Below are 17,304 nucleotides of genomic sequence, written 5' to 3'. Positions count from 1 at the left end.
CCAGTCCCACATTCCTATCTAACCACATTGCAGCAGAACTAATCCCACCAAAAGCTCGGGTCTGTGTTTCCTCCCTTGAATCTGGCTGGGGACATGGAGCTACCCTGGCCAATGGAGTATAATGGAAATAAGTTATGAGACTTTAAGGCTAAGTAAAAAAGGAGTATGATCTCTCCCCCACCTCCTTCTCTCTCTCATCACTTGCTCTGGGGAAGCCAGTTCCCATGCCATAAGGATACTCAATTAGCCCTGTGAAGAGGTCCTATAAGGAGGATCTTAAGCTTTCTGCCAATAGCTAACAACATTCTAATTCTGGGAAGGAGCCACCTGGGAAGTGGTTCCTCTAGCCTCATTCCAGCCTTCAGATGATTGCCGCCCCAGCCAACATCTGATTACAACCATAGGAGAACCCAAACCAGAACGGCCCTATCAAGCCACTCTTGAATTCCCAACCCATGGAATTTATTTCAAGACAATAAATGATTATCATCATTTTAAGCCACTATGTTTTAGGGCAATTTCTTACACAGAAATGGGTAACTAATACATATGCATTGCTGATGGATACATACATATGTAATAAAAACAGAGAATGACATGCATGGCTGTGGTTGCTATTTCAGGAGAGTTGTTACTTCTGGGGGTAGAAAAAGGAGATGGGACTGGAGGGGAGTGCAAAGTAAGCTTCAGAAGTATCAGTGATATTTTAGTTTTTAAGAAAAGATCTAAAGCAAATATGGCACATGTTAAGATATGTTAAATCTGCCTGATGTATACATAAAGTATATTTTATATTATTCTGTACTTTTCTATATGCTTAAAAAATGTAAATTAAAATACTGAGGGTGAGGGGGTAAAATATACTTTTGCCTAGATCACGATTTGCTAAGGTTGATTATACTCCAAATTCTCAATGGCAGAGTCTGGTTTTGGCCATTGGTTCTTTACTTGATCTGTCTGGTCTTTAGATTTTCATCAGAGACGTCAAGATTGCTCTGCTTGCCATGGAGAATGTGGCAGAAGAATGTCCCCAAATTACTCTGGCAATCCTCCTCTAAGTAGAGCCGAGGGAGTTTATTTTCTAAAGCTACATGTACGCGGAGTTAGCTGTTCATAACCCTCTAAGGGATTGCTTTTATAGGTTTTGTCTCTGTGAGTGAGAACATATATGAGGGAATTAAAGGAACATAGCGTTATGGATCATAGAGTTTTAAGGTAGAAAGGGAACTCGCGTTCACCCTGTCTGCCGTGGCAGGGAGATCTTTTACAATGTCCCTGACAGCTAGTGAATCAAGCCCTGCTTCTATACCTAATGGTGACAGATACTCATTCCTTCCTGGAGCAGTGTGTTCTGTGGAATAGCATAGAAAGTGCTCAATTCCTATTGAACAGAAGCCCCTGACTCTCACCCACTGCTTTTAGCTTCTAGAGCAACATATAGAAAGTTTACTCCCTTCCACATGACCACCCTTCGAGTGTTTGAAAACAACAACCTGGTCCCTCTTCAGACTTCTCTCCTCCTGGTAATGCATCCTCAATTCCTTCAGAAAGCAAGGAATCTAGCAATTCTTGAATATCTGTTTCTATGCCAAGTGGTTTATATCCAGGGTTTTATATCATCTTCAAACTCCCTGTGATTCTCCACATCACAGATAGGGAAACTGAGGCTCAGGGAACTGAAGTAACTTAGCCTACGATCACAAAGCTCATAAAGCTGCAGAGCTAGTCAGTCTGACTAAGCACACTCTTTGTGAGACGCGGGGTCCTCGGAGGACACTGCAGCCCTCCCTGCTTCTCCTGCTCTAACACACAGCTCCTGAGATGGGATGCCGAGAACCGGACATGACATAATGAGCCTATAGCCCCTTTGTAATATTTTGGCTTATTTGATCCTCTCTCCAACCCTGTGAATATGTGAGAAAGGCATCAGAACTCATGTACTGCAGATCAGGAAACAGGCTCAGCAAGATGGGTGGTGCAAAGAAATCAACCAACCCTTGAACAGGAGAATTGAGGTGCAAACCCAAACCCTCACATTCAATGTCAGTTCTTTCAGTTGTGCCCAGATGCCTCTCCATGATCCAGAATCCCATCAGCATTAAGAAGAGGTCCCACCCTGGGGTGCCTGGGTGGTTCAGTCGGTTGGGCGTCTGCTTTCGGCTCAGGTTGTGATCCCGGTGTCCTGGGATCAAGCCCCGCATTGGGCTCCTTGCTTAGCGGGGAGCCTGCTTCTCCCTCTGCCCCTCTTCCACTTGTGCTCTCTCTCTCTCTCTAACAAATAAATAAAGCCTTTAAAAAAAAAAGAACATGTTCCACCCTAATTAATCTGGACTTAAGTATCGTAATTGTTAATATATAGCCCAAAATGGCCTTAGCTTCTTTAGCAGCCACATGACACTATTCTGTAGTGTCTGAGATGGGTTCTGTTAGTGGGTGGCCCCCCAAATCTCTTTGTCTGTTTTACAGATACACCTGTGACGTCATAGTCTCTCTGCACAATTGAGTTTACATTGCTCCTTGTAAACCTTCCTCTTCCCTCCATCCCACTGAACCCAGTCCCAAGCTCTAGCCTTGGAGGGTGTTTTGAACTCCCACCCTGTCATCCCATGTCGTAGCGACTCCTGTTAGCACCAGGTGACAAGCCCCTTGACAAGTACCTGTTTGCTCTCATCGTGGAGTTCTTGACGCCAGTGGGGAAAACACAAGGCTAAGCGCAGAGCCTGAGGATGTGGGTTCCCAGCACAGTGTCCCGGGCAAAGATGATGGCGGAGGAGGGAAGTCAATGTGGGTTCAGATGCCTCCCTGCACCATGACTGGGACAGCATGAGCACCAGCCCCCTGGGGACATAGTCCCTCTATACAGTGGGCAGGCAGGGGCGGGGTGGTGGTTAGAGAAATTGATGGGTTTGGGAGGAATGAGACACACATGGAGACCCTCCCCACATCCTCCTAACAGGAAGCCATTCTAACTAATGACGGACCTGCTCAACATCCCAGTGAAGGTTATTCAATGCCATTGCCTTCCCCCACCTCTGCCTCATTGGTGGGATTCCAGTTTGGAAAAACCCCATCGCAGCTGCCTGCCTCTGGAGCTTCCCCTCAACTGCAGGAGACCCCCTCTCACCCACAGCTTGCCCCTCTCTAACCGCTTAGCACACCCTCCTTTTCCGGTACCGTTTCTCACAAACAGATGGTGTTCATAGACAGGAAAGACATGGAAGTTATTGAGCTGCAAGGCTGGTAATCAATACCCCAAAACCCACCCTCTATTGACGCCAGTGAGAGGAGGGGTTCTCCCGGACGCAGCCACTGAAGGAGCTGAGAGAGACCCCCCCCCCGCCCCCGCCACCGCATCCCCAGCCTGGCCTGGGCTGTGTCCGGGGACAGGCTGACAATCTATTGTGCGTCACTGACTAGGGGGCATAAATGGATGTGTTCCCTGCAGCTCTTTCTTCTTCGGACTTCAGGGCTGTGTGTGTGCAGGTTTTACAGTCGCGCACAAACAGAGACCTGCTTCCCCGCCACCTCCCCCGAGCTGTGGTCCATCCCGCCGCTAGGAGGTATTTATTGAGCTCCTGCTCGATTCCCGAACTCTCTGCGTGTGGCTGTGGGGGCCCCAGAGAAATGCCGGGGCTCTTGGACTGACGAGCAAGCTGTGCTGCCAGGGCGGCCTGCCCTTTGAGAAACGTCCTGGGAGAAGGTAGAAGTAAGATAGGAGGCAGAGATGGAGTGGGGCGGGCAGGGAGTTGGTGTGTGCGTCCTGGGAACAACAGGAACGATCCGTAAATGTGGAATCACATGCCCATGCACGTGCATGTGTACATTTGGCTGCCAGGAATCTGAGGTGCAAGGGAGGGAGGTTTGGGGTGAAGATGAGGGAGGCGCCTGGTTTCTGAACCAGCTGCTGGGGGAGCTGGGATGGAGGGGTGTGGCCGTGAAGAGGGAGTGTGGGGGGCATGGGGGCCCCCCCGGGTGCTGAAAGAGATCATGGAAAAGGCCACAGGTTCTCCCCATAATCCCAGGACAAGGGGTTCCTAGTCACAGACAGGCTTCCTAGTGGGTCAGGGGCCTATCTGTAAGAGGGCCTGGCAATGCATGGGATTTCGAAGCGGCCCCCAAAGCTCAGCCAATCACAGTTTCAGAAACAAACCTCTCTATGGCCCCCTTTTCTTCCCCATGGAAGGTAATATCTCTTTTGGTCAATGCCTAAAATGTCTGTAGCAAAGATAAATACTTTTTGTACTAGAATTTGGGGTAAGACCTAAAATGCAACAGGTGCTATGGACAGGGACAACCCCGCGTGGAGTTTAGAAGGACAGGCTGTGGATTCCACTGAGGCCTGGGATTCCTCCCAGCTCTGCCATTTGCTTCTTAGGTGATTTCTATCACTCTCTGGGCCTCATCTTCTTCGTCTGCAAACTGGGGTCTACAATTGACACTTTCCTTACAGGATTCTTGTAGGGATTAAAGGAGCCGATGCATTTTTTGTGCAGTCATATTTGTCAACCACCAACAAATAGCAACTGTTATGAGCCCACCCATGCAATCGAGTGGAAAAGGTTCATTGATCAGCACATAAGTGATAGGGTCTCTCTTTATATAAGGGGACAAGCAAAGAGAACTCAGAGGATGCTGAGGGACTTACAGAGGAAGAATGGGGAAATTAGCAAAGACCACCAAGCCTGGCAACTGAAGGTAGGGGGAGGCACAGGTCCCCCACCCTGCCCAGAGGCACTTCGGGTTCCCTTGAGCACACTTAGTGAGGAATTACTATCCTGTTATCAGTTCGTGAAGCAGGTAGCTCGGCGTCCGATCATTTCTGGGGATATTTCACTTGTGTAGAGGAAACTCATTCCAGGGCAAGTGCTAATTAAATAGGTTGAGACTTGGTCTCTGCCCTCAAGCCATATAGTCTGAGTGGGGAGATCAAGTACCTGGCAGGTTGAACTGGGAAGAGGTGGTGCACTCGCTGTGTGTTGAAAGCAGCATCCCCCCACCCAGGGGGCTGGGACAGCCAGCAACCACCAGGAGGAGTGGCATTTCCCACTGAGCCTTGAAGAGTAGGGTCAGTGTAACCAGAGCAAATGGAAAGGGCATCCCTGCTGGGCAGGACAACAAAACTGACAAAGTGGGGAGACCTTCTCCCCGGGGGGGTACTAGGGACACGTGGGTCCCAGCTGAACCTGGGTAAGGTTCTGACAAGGTGCAGCTCAGAGTCAGGCTCCGGGGTCGGGGGAGACACGTTGATCTCCCGAAGGGTGAGGAAAGGAATTGAGAGAACCGAAGGGCAGGAAGATCAAGGCACGGTTCCCCAGGACTGCGATACCACCTCAGAAACCGCAAGGACAGACGAGCAGGACATGCTTGGGGAGCAGGCAGGCTGTGGCAGGGGTCTTGTCAGGGGAAAGTTGGCGCTGGAGCGAGGGAAGGTGACATTGGAGAAGGACCAAGTGGAGTGGGAGGTTTGCTGAGGGCTCTTTAATAACAAATCCTATTGGTAATAAAAAATATAATTTAATCAACTCCCCATAAAGATTACAAACTTCCAGGAAATCAGACAGTAAGTCTACCCATGGAAAAAAAAAAAAAAGACTTTGACCCGACTACGGGTCCCAGATGTCTGTTTTCTAGCTATTTCCCTCCCTTGCATCAAGCATGTGTAGACAACTGCGTCCCTTAGTTGAATATTCAATTCATATCAGCCCTGGACTTTATTTTATTTTATTTTATTTTAAAGATTTTATTTATTTATTTGACAGAGAGAGAGACAGCGAGAGAGGAAACACAAGCAGGGGGAGTGGGAGAAGGAGAAGCAGGCTTCCCGCTGAGCAGGGAGCGGATGCGGGGCTCGATCCCAGGAACCTGGGATCGTGACCCGAGCTGAAGGCAGACGCTTAACGACTGAGCCACCCAGGCGCCCCAGCCCTGGCCTTTAGAAGTAATTGTAGCTTCGATGCTCTAAGTTGAATAATGACAAATAAATGGCAGTTTTTATTTTTGGTTTTTATCATTTCCATTCCAACAACTTGAATGGCAGAGCAATGAAATTGCCAGCTTGAAACCCATTAATGTCTTCCTGTCCCCAGGCTCATTCCTGGATCATTTTGCCCGAGGCTGGAAACAACAGTAAAGCATCTTCCTTCTAACTCGGGGTTGGGGGTGGGGGGGATATGCTTTGGTATTCATACTCCTAAGTCAATTAAAATTGGTTTATCTGGCTTCTTTAGACTATAGGAAAGTTAAAAGGTCATGATTTTTCTTGGCTCCAATTAAAGAATTTCCCCATGACCAACTCTACTGTTAATTCAACCTGTTTCTTTAGGAGATTTAAAGCCTCCAATGAGAAATAAAAAGTCAACCCCCAAGGACACTTAGAGTCTGAGCTGTGATTAAATTTAAGCCTCGATTCAAAAATTATAGAAGGTACCTGGGAGCCCCTCCAGCCAAGCCGAAGCCAGGTTTATAACCCCCACTCCATTCATCAGGATTAACAGTTAATTTTAATTCAAACTCTGTGCAAGCGGGCCCTCCAGAGAGCCTCGCCCAGCAGCCTGGAGCTAGCACACTGATTTCCTGGCAGTCACCTGTTTTACCGAGAAGTTCCTAAATGGTGACAGGCTAAATATTTCAGGCAGAAATGACGGAAGTAAGGGTCCCAGGGATATAGCACTATTTACAGGTGTCCTCTGGGAATTTGGAAGTAACCAGAAAATTCCAAATGTGCACATATTCAGATAGGACAATTCCATCCTCAGGACTCTACGGTGCAGAAATATTCACACATGCATACGAAGATCATGCACCGGGATGTTTATCACGGGAAAGCCAGGCCCATTGAACAGCATAAAATTCTCAGCACAAATGACTCTGTCCAGCCTGAGGCTTGACCAAACTCTAGCATGGTTTCTATCAGCCCAAAACCGTGTTCCTAGGATGACCCTCGCCTTCTGAAAATGCCTATCCAAGAAAGCTCAACACTGTCCGAAGAATTTACTGTTTGTTCCATCTAACACCCCGACTACGGGTCCCAGATGTCTGTTCTCTTAGAGCAGTTACTTTAGAAAAATTGCAATTATAAATCCTTTCTCTGCCCCTTTGAGATGGAAATCTTCTACCACCCAGAAATGTTTCCTCAAGGATCTGGGAGCTGCCTCTATGGAATGCAGACACCTAGGGTGATGGCTCCCTGGCTCCCAGTCTGGTGAGAAAGTAGGAGCCCCACTTTGGTGGGTGCCTTGTTCCAATTCGCAAACTATCTCCTGTCCTAAAGATATGAGAAGCCTGTGTCTCCTCTGGATAAGCACCGAATAGCAAACACAGATGGCCTAATCACACTGACCCCCACTCCCAACATGTCCTTTAGTAGTTTTCCTTTAGCACAACCCAGTGTTTAAAAATTCTCCACCCACTCGCTGCAGGTAACACTGCCCCCCACCCCCACCTCTGAGTTGTGACAGCCACGAAAGTCTCTAGGCGTTGCCAAATATCCTGGGGCAGGGGCGAGGGAAGGTGGGAATGGGGGTGGGGGGCAAAATTGGCCCCGGTCGGAACCACTGGATTAGAAGGTAATGTAATGACTGGCTACTTAACAAGGTGAGAAGGGGTAATTAAACTCTAGTGCTTCCGTTTAGGAAGCGGGGGACACTTCAGGCTTTTGGGGGGGCCTTGAAGCCATTGCACACGCTGTGAAGAGAACCCGCATCTTGGGATCTGGTATGGTTCCAAACTCCAGAAGCAGAGGAATATTCATCAACATGATGACTCAGGAAATGAATGTTCTCATGCTCTGCCGGCCATTCCAGGTAAGAATTCAAGAAATTTAATAAGAAAATTGATCTGTCCGCACATGGTGAAAGAGAATCTAATGAGCAACAAGCCAGGCAGATTCAAAAGCCTCAAATTCTTCTCTCTAATACCGGCACAGCCATTTTTGAACATAATTATAGACTTGAAACCCTGCAGGGGAATTCAGTGGAAATCATTTAAATATTTATTTGATGTGAAACCTCTGACCCAGGCAATTCATAGAACAATTAAAGGAGGAGGGCCTGGAAGATTTGACGGAACATAGTTTTGAGTTTTGCTGGCAAATGGTCAGTACCAGTAATAATTAGTGGCATCTTAAATTAGATCTAAACGTGAATAAGAATCAAGGATCCCATAAGCCTCAGTACAGGAAACTGTATTATCCAATATACAGTGCTCATTAACAACCCGGAGGAGAAAGTCAATCCGACTTTAGAGTTAGATTAAATTTGCAGATAATGCAAAATGCGTGACAAATGGCAAATGCAGAAGATAAATTAAAGTCAAAATTACCAAAGGACTGGACATTTGAGAACCCTGGTCAGAGCTAAATAAGATGGCATGGAATGAGAAAAGGGAAAGCATTTCACTGTTGGGTTTGATTACATTTGACGGTCTGAGTCATCAACGGGAACCGGGGAGAGGTAGAGGGTTGCTGGAGAAGCTGAAGAAAACGTGACCTTCCTCCAACATACCTTGGAAGGTTGGCTTAATAACTTAGCATATTGTGTTTGAAGGGGATTTGTTTTGCAGCAGGGGAACTAGGAAGTGGCAGATACCCACCCGCTGTCCCTGCAATCCTAGTTCAGGGGTATAGAGTTTTGCTAAAGGCAAACGGAACTCTGGTGGAGGGCAGACCCTCATCTGGCTACAAGGTGATTCGGTGCTTTCAAGCCATCCTCCTGTCTCCATCATCATCACCAGCACCACCAGCAACACCTATTGAGCTCCTACAGAGAGCCCAGACTCTGTTAGAAGAACTTTATTTAGCTTTTAAAAAAAAAATCTATAACAAAGCCTGGTGAACATCTATTGTTACTTGAACACATGCTTTAACACGCTTATACTGAAGAAAAGAGCACTCAGCAGAATATATACCAGGAAGCTAAAGATCGGCATAATGGAAAAGATTTCTCTTTTCCTGATAACAAGGAATAATATAAAAAGCACTTTAAAATGTTTATAGAGGACACTTATCGTGATGAGCACTGAGAAATGTATAGAATTGTTGACTCATATTGTTGACTGCATGTTAATTCTACTTCAGTAAAGAAAAATGAAATACTTAAGTCACTTTTTTAGTTGTTTTTTTTTTTTTTAATCCTCACAACAATCATTACGAATGAGGAAACTGAGATGCAGTTTAAATGTTTTGGCCAAGGTCACACAGTGAGTGGTGGGGGAGGGATTTGCAACCCATATTCCTTGGGGAAAAAACTGCAGCAAGAAGAAATCAGTGAGAAAACCTAGAAGATTCCCAGCAAACTTGAGAAAAGAATTTGATTCTATTTGTAGGCAAATTCTATTTGTTGGCGCTAGTCAAAGAAACACGACATTTGCCTTCAATGCGCTCCTACCTCCTTTTTCAGAATCTGCCTGTATTGCTGACAGATTTATTGGTCTGTAAGAAAAACCTGATTCACAGTAGCTTAAACAAATAGGGGTTTATTTGTCACATGTAACAAGAAAACAGAGGTGGACAGATGCTAGTGATGCTTTCCCATATTGACAATGTCAGGGCTGACGTCTCTCTGTATTTCTGAGCGTTTCTGTCATGGCTGCAAGATGGCTGTTAGAGCTGGGTGGAATGTCTATGTTCAGGGCAGGAAGAAGCTGGAAGGTCGGTGCCATCCATACCCGTTCCCTTTATCAGGAAGGCAAAAGCTTTCCCATGGCCACTGGCTGACTTCCACTTAGGTCCCATTGGCCAAAATAGGTCACATACCTGCTCCTGCCCCGAGGAGACTAGGAATATAGGAAACAGGACGATAGATTGAGTTAAAGCAGCCATGGGAGGCTGGGCCCTGGGGGTAGCAAGAAAGAAAAGAGAAATGGCCGTTGGAAGTGACTTAGTGTATCTACAACATCCTCCTTCTCTCCTCTCTTCCCTTCAACCAAGCAGCTGGGTTCCTACAGTGCGTTGATCTGAGTAGCCGACATGCTCTAGCTAAAGTGTGAGTCACTAGGGAGCTAAGATGGGCCTGTTCACAAAAGTTCACAGTAGTTCATTTTCAATAGGGTGTCTTCAAAGGAACTTAAATCACAAATTTGTAGAAAAGGATTCTGGAAAGCCATCCCTTTGCAGGGGCAAACATCGATGGGGGAGTTTAAATGTTCACTGGGGTGAAGCTCTGGCAGGCATTTATTTCTGGGCAGTAAATAGAATCAGAGGCATTCCAAACATGGAGTTATAACTTGATGGATCACTCAAACAGGGAGGATTGGCTTTTGCATCAGGAGATGATGCTGGGCAGCTTTTTAGAGTGTTAAACACATAGTTACCATATGATCAAGCAACTCTACTCCCAGGTACTTACCCCAGAGAAATGAAGACATATGTTACACAAAGATATAAATGTTCATAGCAGCTTCATTTATTATAGCCAAAAACAAAGCACAAAGCAAAACAAAACAACACCCTCATCCTCCAATTAGAAACAGACCAAATGTCTGTCAACTGGTGAGTAAGGAAACAAATTGAAACACAGTCACAAGATGGAAGACTATTTATCAGAAGAAAGGAACAAACATCTGATACATGCAACAGTGTGTTTCAATCTCCAAAGCATTACTGTAAATGAAAGACACCCATCACAAAAGACTACGGACTGTCGAATGTCATTTATATGAAATTCCAGAAAAGACAAATGATCCGTAGTAACAGAAAGTGTATCAGTGATTTACTGAAGCTGGGGGGGTACGTTTGGGGGTGATGGGAAAGTTAGTGATTGGGGTGGTTGTACACATTTGTCAAAGTTCAACAAAGTGTATCCTCAAAACAGGTGCCTTGTAATATGTCAATGATAAGTCAATAAAGTTGGTTTGTATTTTGAAAAATCCTATCCATGTCTCCATTTTCATGGTTTCTTTTTCTTTTTGTTTCCTTTGTTTCTAGCCAAGTTCCTTTGGAAATTTCCAACTTTGGTGGGACTCCAGGAAAAGCAGTATTTACCCAATGCCTACAGGAAATGCAGAGTGCCTTTGAGATTACTGTGGCATTCATGACAGTTGCCCAAATTTGACAACAGAGAGAGTGTGATGGTTAATTTTATGTGTCAACTTGGCTGGGCCTCAATACCTAGATATTTGGTAAAACATTATTCTAGATATTTCTGTGAAAGTACTTTTTAGATAAGATTAACATTTAAATCAGTAGACTTGGGGGAAAACAGATTGCCCTCCATAATATGGATGGGCCTTACCCAACCAGTTGAAGGCCTTATAGAAAAAAACTGACTTCCCCCAAGCAAGAAGGAATTCTGCCTGCAGTCTGCATTTGGATTCTGCAACTCAGCCCTGTCTCCAGCCTGCTGGCCTAGCCCATCAGATTTTGGACTTGGAAGCCTCCACTATTGCTTGAGTTAATTCTTTAAAATCTCTCGATAGGTAGATGGATAGATAGATCGATCAATCGATCGATCTGTATGTATTCATACATACACGCATCCCGTTGGTTCTCTCTTTGGAGAACCATGACTGATGCAGACAGGTAGAAATGAGATGTGAATTAGGTAAAACTCTAGGCCCAGTATACCAGTTGCCGCACCAGGTCCAGCAATGAAGAGTTGTGATTAACAGGGAGGGCCTGCCCCATAGCTCCAGCTGCTTGACCATGGGCACGTGTCTACATTTTCTAAGACTCTCCCTCCCCAATAAAGGGAAAAATAAAATCATGTACTTGTTAATAAGGGTGAAATGAGATATCGATACAAAGCAATTCTCACTTTATCATAAATACTATGACTACGAGAGGGTCACATAGAGTTAAGCCTCCTGACTTCTGGAGCACTACTCTTTTCACTGCCTCTGGATACATATGGAAGTGTCCCCTCCTTTGTCTTAGATGACAGCCAAAGTGACCCCACTTTGAACCTTAAGAGGACGAACACTGGTTTGAACTTGAATTAGAATTCCGATTTTGGCGGAAAGGATCATCACATTATTAAATCAGGTGCTACGATTGATCATTTTAAGCCGCTTCCACCTAATTCATTTCAGCTGACGTTATTCTCCTCATCACTGTGGCCAGCAGGCTTCCAGAAATGCCGTGCATGCCGCAGGCACTACTCTACGGCAGGACCCACCCCTTCCCCAGCACTCCCAAGAGGCCATGCTGGGAGCTCCATGTGTGCACTTGACCCACCAGGCACCCTTGTTCCCGTCGTAATGTGATATATTGGTCTGAATACCTGGGTGCCACAGTGCTAGGCGCCATTCGGAAGGAGCATAAGAGAGATGAATAGATGTACCTTGATTTGATAAACCAAATCAGATTAAACTAATAGCATTTCAGAGACCTTCCTGAATAATATTTTCCTTAGGAACGCATTACTAAACTCGTTGCAAATTTGCCTGGCTAGAGTTGAGAGGCCATGGCCCAGAGAAGCCCACCAGCAGAGAGGGATGATGATTTGGAGATAACCATGCTTCACGTTGGTGCCGTCAGCTTCTCACAGAGTCTAGAAAGTGCTTTCACATTCGTGGCCTTTTTTATTGTTGTCCTTACAAATATCCCAGGAGAGAGGCAGGAAGAGGACCACAGCCTCTGTGGATAGGTTCTTAGGAGAAAGAGCCAGAGTTGCTCAGAACCAGAACTTTCCCACGCTGCACCATCACCCACTCTCCTCTGGCCCTCCTACAGCTCAGGGCTCACCTCTCTGCAGTCTGAGGGGTGGGGACAACGTCTGAAGCCTCCTAGCCTTCCAGCCAGGGTTGACCCAAAACAGGCAGCAGCTCATACAGTGGCTTTCATTCCTTAGGAGGCCAAATGAGACAAGCATATATCTGTGGAAAGTTCTAGAAAATAGTGCCTCTTGCCCACCACATCCCTTGACCCATGCTCAGCTCCCTCTGGGGGAGGATCCAAGCAAGGGATTCCTTTGTGGACACTCTCAGCACCACCTCTGTCTCTCACTTTCTTTTTTTTTTTTTTTTTTTTTTTTAAAGATTTTATTTATTTATTTGAGAGAGAGAATGAGAGAGAGAGAGAGAGCACATGAGAGGGGGGAGGGTCAGAGGGCGAAGCAGACTCCCTGCTGAGCAGGGAGCCCGATGCGGGACTCGATCCTGGGACTCCAGGATCATGACCTGAGCCGAAGGCAGTCGCTTAACCAACTGAGCCACCCAGGCGCCCTGTCTCTCACTTTCTTAAGCTTAGAGGGGACATAGTCACACTGGAGGATGTCCAGATCAGTCAGGATTGGGAGAGGAGGAGCAATCATTACATTTGAGGAAGTGTTGATGGCACAGGGAAAATCTAATGTAGAGAAGAATTAGTGTCTTAGGCATGATATAGGGTTTGTAGGCACTTGAGGGACTAGACAGGGCAGAATAGGACCACATGATGGGGGACGCTAGAAATGCTCACTATAAGGAAGAGTTTTCCAATCTCAGCATTCTCTAAAGAGGAGAACAGATGAGTTCTCCCGCACTGGGGTGTTCAAGTGGGAGCACAAGCAGCACCAGGTGGGAAAGTAGTTAAGGAGGATGAGAGTTAAGATGGACCAGAGGTTCTCAGCTGGGGTGATTACCCCCTACCAAGGGGATATTTGCAATGTCTGCAGACATTTTGGTTGTCACACTGAGGGGTGCTACTAACATCTAACAGGAAGAGGCCAGGGCTCCTGCTAAATATATCTTACAATGCCCCGGGCAGCCCCCACAACAAAGAGTTATCTGGCCCCAAATCTGAACAGTGCTGAGGCTGAGAAGCCCTGGAGTAAATAAACTATAAGTCTGGAATCTCTCCAGTCACTCAGAAGACCATGGAAGTAATCAGTGAAATGCCAGGAATATTCGGATTTTGAGGAGGATCCCACAGTGAGATGTTCAAGTAGACAGATCTCGGAAATACATTTTCAGTTTCAGACATTGTGGGCTATATTTTGGGACTCTGGCCATCCCTGCTGTAGCCAAAACTATGAGCCTCTCCGGAAAGCAAATTGATACATTCCCAGCACGTCTGCCCACTTCCACGAGCGAGTAGGAAGGCGATGTGCAAACACCTGGAGGCACGATGGGATGCGGAGTGGGGAACAGCTGCAAACAGGCAAGCAGAGAGGTCTGCAGTGAGATTTCGCCCAAAAGCCTCTAAAAATTATCCCCAATACCCATTCTAAAATTATTTTTAGTATACTTTTTATGCCTTCTGGGAGATGAAATTTATCAAACCCCAGAAAAGTCCAGGAGCTACAAAGAAGTCCAGTTTTACCAGACTTACCACACTTTGAGCTTGGGAATCAGATGGATCTGAGGTCGACTCTTGGCTCTGCCCATTACCGTCTGGGTGTTGGACAAGTCATTTAATTCTTCTGGGCCTCAGTGTCCACATTTATGAAATGGGATAAATAACATCCATGCCCTCGGACAGCTGGGAAGATCACACGAGTGAATGTACAGACGACCAGGCACAATGCCTGGTAGGTACATAGTAGCTGCTCCCTAAGTTAGCTCCTCCGGGGAGCTAAATAGCCTGGGGCATTGGGTTGGCATGGAACCAGGGAATTATGCTATCTTGAAGCTCACAATGTAAGATAAAAATTAGCTTGCCCTGGGGCGCCCGGGTGGCTCAGTCGGTTGGGTGTCTGCCTTCGGCTCAGGTCATGATCCTGGAGTCCTAGGATCCAGCCCCACATTGCGCTCCCTGTTCAGCGGGGAGTCTGCCTCTCCCCCCCACCCCCCTCACCGCAGCCTGGGTGCACTCTCTCTCTCTCTCTCTCAAATAAATAAATAGAATCTTTAAAAAAAATTAACTTGCCCTAATTATATTTCTCCATCATTAATTAGAATAAATAAGCCACTGCCAGTCGATAAATACAACATGACCTTATTTAATCCTCTTGACACCAACTCAATTTATAGATGAAGAGACGAGGATGCGGATGCTACGTGGCCGGCCTAGGGTCACACAGTTGTTCCTGCGTGGCAGAGGCCACGTTAGAGCCCACACACGGGCCGCACACAACTGCCCTGTTCCCAGCCATTTTCCTTCTCAGTCTTCTTCTTTTGCTCTGTCCTAGGCCTAGAAATCTCAGGGCACCTCATTGCAGCGGGACCCGCCCTCGAAGCCTTCACAGACACCGATGTGTAAATGACCACTTACAGCCAGCGTAGCGCCTCAACCTTAAGCAGAGACTCCCTGCCTGGATAATGATGGGCAATGATAGAGATGGGCTCTGTTTCCATATTTCGAGAAGTCGCCTTAAAAATATACATTTACACTTGAGGAAGCTGAAAAGAGATTAACTAAAAGTCAATGTTCCACTGATTTAAGCTGGAATTACATTGATCCTCTGTGGTAATACTACTTATTTCAACATGATTAGAAATTCTGATGGACAGTTCCTTAGGTCTTTGATGAGTGAAAATGGGAAATCTAAGCAATATGGTCTGTGCTGCAATAAAAAGCCCATCAAAACCTGAGTTCTATGGGAGAAATTAATTTTTAAAATGCCCATAGCAATGAAATGTCTGGGAGTCACTGCGCTGAAAGGAAAAGCACAAATCATGGAATATCAGGCACAAGACAATGTGTACCTGAGGATCTGGGGAGAAAGGTTGTGGTGTATGAGACACCAGGTGCCCATCTGCTCATGCCTTCTTTTCAGGGAACACTGCCGTGGAGTGGACACTGCTCCTAACCCATGTGTTCCTAACCCTGTGTGTTCCTAACCCCTGACAAGGGTTGACTGGACATAGTAAGATGTTCTCGATGAAGGAAGCAGTTCATTGATTTACATTTCGGTACAAGCTCCTTCTCTCCTTGTAGAACAGCCCTCTGAGAAGAGGCACACTAGGGAATGGTAGAGGCACAAGATGGAATGAACCTGGGTTCCTGAATATCCATGTGGAACATAGCTACTTTCCAACTGGGAACATCCGCCCTGGACTGTAATGAGAAAGAGAAAAAGACCTGTCTTTTGTTTTTTTTTTTTTTTTAAAGATTTTATTTATTTGACAGAGAGAGACACAGCGAGAGGGGGAACACAAGCAGGGGGAGTGGGAGAGGGAGAAGCGATGCGGGACTCGATCCCAGGACCCTGGGACCATGACCTGAGCCGAAGGCAGACGCTTAACGACTGAGCCACCCAGGCACCCAGACCTGTCTTTTGAATGTGGCATTGCAGTGTGAGATTTCTTTCTCATAGCAGTTTAGCTTTCCCCTAACGAAGTCAGTGGGGTTAATCATCTCTACCTGGCAGGGCTGTGGTGAAGATTTTAAAAGGCATAGAAGAGGGATGCCTGGGTGGCTCACTTGGTTAAGTGTCTGCTTTCAGCTCAGGTCGTGATCATGGGGTCCTGGGATGGAGCCCGGCATCGGGATCCCTGCTCAGCAGGGAGTCTGCTTTTCCCTCTGCCTGCCACTCCCCCTGCTTGTGCTCTCTCTTGCTCTCTCTCTGTCTGACAAGTAAATTTTAAAAATCTTTAAGAATAAATAAAAAAATAAAAGACATAGAAGAGGTTACCCAGCTAGGATCTGTTCGGGCTCATTCGTATTGAATGGCTGAATCAAACATGCTATGGTTTCTTTCTCTAGCTGGTAACAAGCCATTGTCTTTTCTGGTTAGGGGGTTGGACTCAGGCTCCTATATCTGCAGGACGATGCATCTGTTCCCATCTAGGGAGTCTCTTCTTTGTGCCTAGGACTGGGCCAGGCACTGTGAATGCAGCCTTGAGCAAGACTGACTCGCCCTTAAGGGGTGCCAAAGAAAGTCACATGTCCAAGCCCAAGACTGGGTGCAGACAGCCTGTGTGCCGGGATGCTTAGAGGAAGACCAGGAGTGGATGGAGGGACCCAGGTATTTCCTGGCCTGCAAGAGCCCCCAGAAACAGTGGTTTGCCTGAATTAGCAAAGAGTTGCATTTTCTGCACAATTGTTCCTACACTTTGATGTACTTACAGTGGTTTTTCCATGGTCTCATAGGGGCAAAGCATCATTTAAAGATCCTAAAATAGGGGCACCAGGGTGGCTCAGTCATTAAGAGTCTGCCTTTAGCTCAGGTCATGATCCCAGGGTCCTGGGATCGAGCCCCGCATAGGGCTCCCTGCTCAGCAGGAAGCCTGCTTCTCCCTCTCCCACTCCCCCTGCTTGTGTTCCCTCTCTTGCTGTGTCTCTCTCTGTCAAATAAATAAATAAAATCTTTAAAAAAAAAATAAAGATCCTAAAATAATCTTTTTTTTTTTTTTAAAGATTTATTTATTTATTTGAGAGAGCGAGAATGAGAGAGTACATGAGAGCAGGGAGGGTCAGAGGGAGAAGCAGGCTCCTCGCTGAGCAGG

Source organism: Halichoerus grypus, chromosome 13 (genome assembly GCF_964656455.1).
Source record: "Halichoerus grypus chromosome 13, mHalGry1.hap1.1, whole genome shotgun sequence".
NCBI lineage: Eukaryota > Metazoa > Chordata > Mammalia > Carnivora > Phocidae > Halichoerus > Halichoerus grypus.
The sequence above is the reverse complement of the archived record's forward strand: the minus strand, read 5'-3'. Positions refer to the sequence as shown.